The following is a 5,896-nucleotide window of genomic DNA, read 5'->3' on the forward strand; positions in this document are numbered from 1 at the left end:
AGAGAATCACACCAAATACTAGGTGCACCCAAATGTGTATGCCACAATAGAGTGAAATATCACCAAAACTCAAAACTCAAAGCATCTGACTCATGTGCATATACTATGCATCCATATGAGCAAATCTGGCCCAAAAGAAAATGCCAATAAGTGCCAAATGACTCAAGCATAAACACTGTCCACTGGCATATGCATCAATAATGTCTCATCCAAGAGAGCATAGCACTATCAGTGCATCACCTGCAATGTTTCAAAGCTATCCCTCAGCATAAAATAGCATTCATGTGCAAAGCGTCCATAAAAAATAGCATTCCACAAGGCAATTTGGGCCTATCAGCGCATCCAACAAGGACCGCAATGCATCCAAATGGCCTATAAATCATCCACTGCAACCCAATGCACACCACGAATGAGCGCACACTGCTCAAACTGCAACCAGAGTGATCTGCATAAGGTATGCTCAAGAAATCATAGTCCCACGGTAATGAGCGCTACTGAAAATAGAACCTGAGATGCTTCAAAACATGGGCGCCATTGCATAATCGGACTCAGCAAGAAAATCTGCAAATATCTCTTTTCTGCCAGAACTCCAAAATCCCAACCGATGAGTGAGAAATGGGAGTCAACAATTATCCACTGCCATGTGGCATAAATCTAAGGTTTCAAAACCTTAGAATGAAAAATGCATAACAGAGAGACGAAATCGAATACACAGAGATTTATAACTCTGAAAATCCTCCACCGAATCATGCAGGAACTGACAGGTAGGGTTTTTTGGGCATCCGGAACGCAATGGGACAGACGGTTTTGGAAACCGTGGTCTCAATCACTGGGTCCAACACACGGAGTGAAAAACGTTTTTGGAAACAGAGCTATCTGTAAACTCCACCGGAGTGCGAATGATGAGCAACATAGAAGTTTTAGGACCTCCTGAGTCCACCGGAACTGACAGATCTGCAAATGGTTGCTCCAAACTTGAGTTCCAACACCCGGGCAAAAAACGCAGGAATTGACACAGTGACTCAGAAATCCAATGAAATGATCCCAGATTCAGGAATGAAGGTGTTTCCAGGCTCCTGAAGTAATGTGGACACCAAAAGCAAGCAATAGTTGCCTCTACAAGTCAATACGGAGTCTCTGCCATCGAACGGAACAGGGAAAAGCTCAAAAAACGACTTTTTCTTTGAAAGCTCTTAACAGGCTCTCAAAACCACTTCGTAAAGCCAAAGTGACTTTTCCAAAGGTTCCTCCAAGGTCTCTGCACACTCGGATGCAAGTAAAGTCACCCACAAAGCTTCCCACAAAGCTTCTCCTTCCTCCCACAGAGCTGCTGAGCTTCAAAGCATTCACGCACGCTTAGCTAGATCACCCGGGCTCTGATACCAATTGAGAGTGCTCTCAACGGAAGCAAGAATGGAAGAAGGAGAGAGAGTGACAGAGAGCCACACAAGTTTGGTGGGTGCAGAACCACCCTAATCTTCTTTTTCATTCATTTATATATGTGTTTGAGTATTGTACATAACTGGGGTTAAGGCACAGTGACCTTTAACCCCCACACAAAGAGGGCATGATACTCTATACAATTTCACACACTTGCATATCAAGTCATTATCTCATTTACGAGCTATTGGCTTGGATAAGAAAGGGAAGCAAAGGCATGACATGCTTGGAGTTACACCATCATTGGAGGAGATAAAGACACAAAACAAACAAAAAATAGATGAAGCAATGCTTGAGATTTCTTCTTTTGGAAGTGAGAATGATCTAGAATTTCAACTTGTTCCTGAAACTATTGGAGACTACACTACCTTGTTAAAGGTTTTCATAAGGTGTCCATTGGATGATAAGTGGCTACCATTGTTCCCAAAGACAGGTTCTTTGAGATTGTAAATGATAGAACACATGAAGTCAAAGCTTCATGTGAAAGCCGCTACTAAAGGAGATGGTAATGAGCTTAAGAAAGTAGACCACCCAAGTAAAGCAATGGTCTTGGACAAGAATCAAAGAAATCTGATTGGTTTTTTTAAACCAATCCAATCCACAGGTACTTAATTCAAGCAAAGGGCATTTGTATATTTTAACAATGAAAATTTTATTGTAACTAATAGTTTTCACTATGTTTGATATGTAGACGCTTCCAATGCATCAGGTTCAAAGTTGCCACAAAGACCTTCAGGTATACAACTTTAACAAGTCTTGGTATTTTTTGGCATTATGGATTTGTTTTCGTCTTTCTTTTAATATTCATTATTCTATGAAGAGAACAATAGAATTTATGTACTGTGCAGAGGAGAGTTTTCTTGCTACTCTTTGTTGGGGATTTTGGCAAGGATCATATAAGTTTAGAAACCACATGATCAATGTAAAGTGTTTCTTGGATGATAGTAGAGGAGGTGTGCATTGGACTTGTGAGCCAAGCACAAAGGCAATGATTTTATTGGGAACAAAGCTTGTTGAGATCAATGGCACATTTCATCACAATAATTGCAAGTAGGTAAGTTTGGAGGGAGTTTCCTTCTCCGATCTCCAGTGCTCATCATGTGCATCCATTCCCAAGGAGAGAGACTTTTGCATGGGTGTGTATCGAGACATGCACTCTAGAGGGGAAAGAGGATTAAGAGACACTGGAGGTGGTAGAAGATTGGATTACTTGACTCATTCTGAGATATTGAGAATTGCTAGGACTAAAAACATAATGGTTCGGTGACTCAACAAAGAAATATGGTTCACAAAGACAAAGGTTGCTACTTTGAGTGTAAAGATGAGGTGTCTTCAAGAAAGTATTTCTGAAGCCTTGGTACGAGGAGATGTAAAGAAGTTTTGCACTGATATTGTGAATGCACATAAGCTTGTCTTATTTGAGGGGAAGAAAGCTTTGTGGGACTTTTTCATCGACATCTCTCAAAACATAGGAAGAGTGGGTCAAGGAAAGCGATATTCTGATACAACAAAAAATCTCTTTGAAACTATAAAGATTTGGGGAGGTACAAGATTGCATAACTTTCTCTCCATGAATCTTCAAGGTCCACATCTTTCAAGTACATCTCGGGCTATGAGAAAAGCTCTTTGTCATAGGATCGGATTGAGAGAGGATGTATTCAAGCATGTGGCAAAAACATATAAGCATCATATTTTGAAAAATGGGCTTTGCATGGGAAGTGTACCTGCCATTGTTGCTGAAGATGAGACTATGATCAAGAGGATGGTGAGGTGGATAGCAAGAGATGACCAACTTGTTGGTTTTTGTGGGAAGAAGATAGATCACACATGCATTTCAAATTTCGTAGTGCTTGTTGGAGATGGTGAGAATGGTTATCATATAATTGTTCATGCATTTGAGCATAATGTGATTGCCCACTATGCAAGAGTATTGATTGCAAATCCTCTTACTGAATGCTTGCCAAAGTTAGTTCTTCTTATACAACTAACTTGTAATAGGTTTGACTCTATGTCCATCAAGGAGCAATGGAAAGAAGTCAATTTGCATTGGAATATGTATGTGAAGGATGTGATTGGACCAATACTTGGTCATGCTTCTGATGGAGATTCAAGGTGAAGAAAGCTTATGGTTGAAGATTATAGCTCTCTTGCAAGTGTTCAATACTCAATCCCTTGGAAAAGTTGGCCATTCATAGCTTCTATGGAAGATGATGGAAGCATCATTGGATTACATGACCAAGATTATATACACAATGGAAAGAAGATGATTAATCCTCTAGATAATGCATCTAAAAGATTAGTGCTTGGTAATGATCTTGCCTTGGTATATCAAAGTTTCAAGGTTGATGATCATGGTTTGCAAGAAGGAGATATAGAGAGAAAAGATAGACAAAATTGGAGATCAGCATAGAGGATAGCCAGGCGCAAAGTTCAAAATTGTTTAGAGCTCTTGCAGATGGGATCCAATCATCATCAAGAGCGAACACTTGGTACAAGATGTATCTCTCAATGGTGGTAGCATACATTGATATCTCCTACGCTCAACTTGTATGAGCGTGTGAAAGCTATCGGAATGGTATCCTTCTTTTTTAGGTACAGAATTCATGTTATCTGTTGAACATATATAAATAATTAATTGATATTGTATGTTCATGTTATTGCTATGGTAGCACCATTATGTCTTATTAAACAAGTGACTTATGATGTTTTATTAGGATTTGGTGCATGTGGATCACAAAACATGATGTATATATGCTCAAGCATGACTTCATTTGTAGAGAAACTTTCATGGACATCCAATTGTCATGTGACTTTGTGGTTCTTCTCATAAAGATCTTCAGAGACAGATATAGTCACTTGGTAGTTCCCTTATCTTCTACGGGATCTAATGCTTGTGAGAACTTCTTTGGTAAAGTAGGTGGAATGGTTAGCAATGAGAGGTGTTATGATGGTTGTGACTTGTTGAGTAGTGCTGGAGCATTGAATAGAATTTTAGAGTTTCAAGCAGGTTCAAATCTAAGTTTTCCAGTAGCTCACTCAAAGCAAGAAAATATATGGGTTGATATGAATTATATGCCTGGCATATCTTTGGCAAATTTAAATGACTACATGGTTGTTAGTACTGATGAGCAGATTGTATATGCATTAAAGGAGGGTTTAGCAGAAGCAAAGGTCATGTGTCACGAGCTTGGTATGGAAGGTGAAGTTTCATGGGGTGCCTCATGGTAAGAAAAAGATATCTTAGAGCATCTTGAAAACAATGCACATGACAATCTTGAAGAAGAAGTTTCATTGGATGATTTTGTTGGAGATGTTATCATGGATACAGTATTGGATGTTGATGAAGAGGATACAATTGCACAAAGTGAGCTTTGCCATGTCATGGATTCTATAGTTGACAATGAGGAGAATGTGGTGAGCCAAATATCACCTTTTGTGGAAGTTGATGGGAAGACTTTGTGCAAGAGCACACTTGTGAGCCAATTAAATGGAAATCCAACGTTATCAAAGGATAGATTAACAAGGGTAAAAAGTGGAGTATATTTCTCATTTGAGATGAAGTCAAAACCTCAAACAAGTACTTGTCTTGGAATAGGATCTGATTGTGCAGTTCTATTTGAAGATATTATACTTAGAGATAATACAAAGCTCAAAAGAAAAGGAAAGGTTGCAAATACTAGTCAAGGGGTCAAGAAAGGCATATGGTACCTAGGAAGAGTAATGAGTATGAGAATGAAGTTGGGAAATGGTATGAAAGAGACAAGGGGCACTTTTGATCTTTTGGATCATCCTCCAAATGTGGAGATTCATCTAGCATGGTATCAAAAACCCAAAGGAAGTAGATGCTACACATATGATCTTGTTGATAATCAATCAGTGTCCTTGGAATCTATAATTGCTTTAGCAAATTTGAGCTATGATCCAATATCAAAGAAGTATCAACTTGATGCCAATGACTATAAGATCTTCAACGACTATGTAAGAGATACATAAGGTAATTTGAATCACATAGAGTAAAATACCAAAACTATAATAGTTTTAATGTGTTGTCCTTATGCATTAGTATTAAATTAATAATCTTGTTTTTCTTTGCAAGTTGAAAGCTGCTATGGATACATCATACATGCTACCAAGAAATGTCAAAGAAGTTTTGTGGTCATCTAGTTATTGTGTAATTTGAGTTTTAGAGTCATGAACATTTATGACCATTTTGGGTGTAATTTGAGGTTTAAGGTCATAAACTCTCTCCATCACTCATGCATGAAGCAGCTTGCAACGACATTTAGCAACAACCAGTAGTTTTGGGTCCATCTCACCCACCAATATGCAATAGAAAAGGCATATGGCTGCATTGGTAATCCTTTGATAGTGAAGAAAAGTATATGTATTGATAATCTTATGGTGATGAAGCAAAGTACATTACAGCATTACAGTTTTGGAGGTATCTTCAACATGT

At 38.6% G+C, this 5,896-nt stretch overlaps 2 pseudogenes; both read left to right on the plus strand.

Annotated features, from left to right (window-relative positions):
* The first annotated feature begins 2,590 nt into the window (after positions 1–2,590).
* Positions 2,591–3,556, plus strand: LOC147898094 (uncharacterized; annotated as a pseudogene).
* A 605-nt stretch (positions 3,557–4,161) lies between these two features.
* On the plus strand, positions 4,162–5,433 carry LOC147898095 (uncharacterized; annotated as a pseudogene).
* The last annotated feature ends 463 nt before the right edge of the window (positions 5,434–5,896 follow it).

The sequence above is a fragment of the Dipteris shenzhenensis genome, chromosome 9 (genome assembly GCF_047967505.1).
Source record: "Dipteris shenzhenensis isolate YYH24624 ecotype China chromosome 9, Dip_SZ_1.0, whole genome shotgun sequence".
Taxonomy (NCBI): domain Eukaryota; kingdom Viridiplantae; phylum Streptophyta; class Polypodiopsida; order Gleicheniales; family Dipteridaceae; genus Dipteris; species Dipteris shenzhenensis.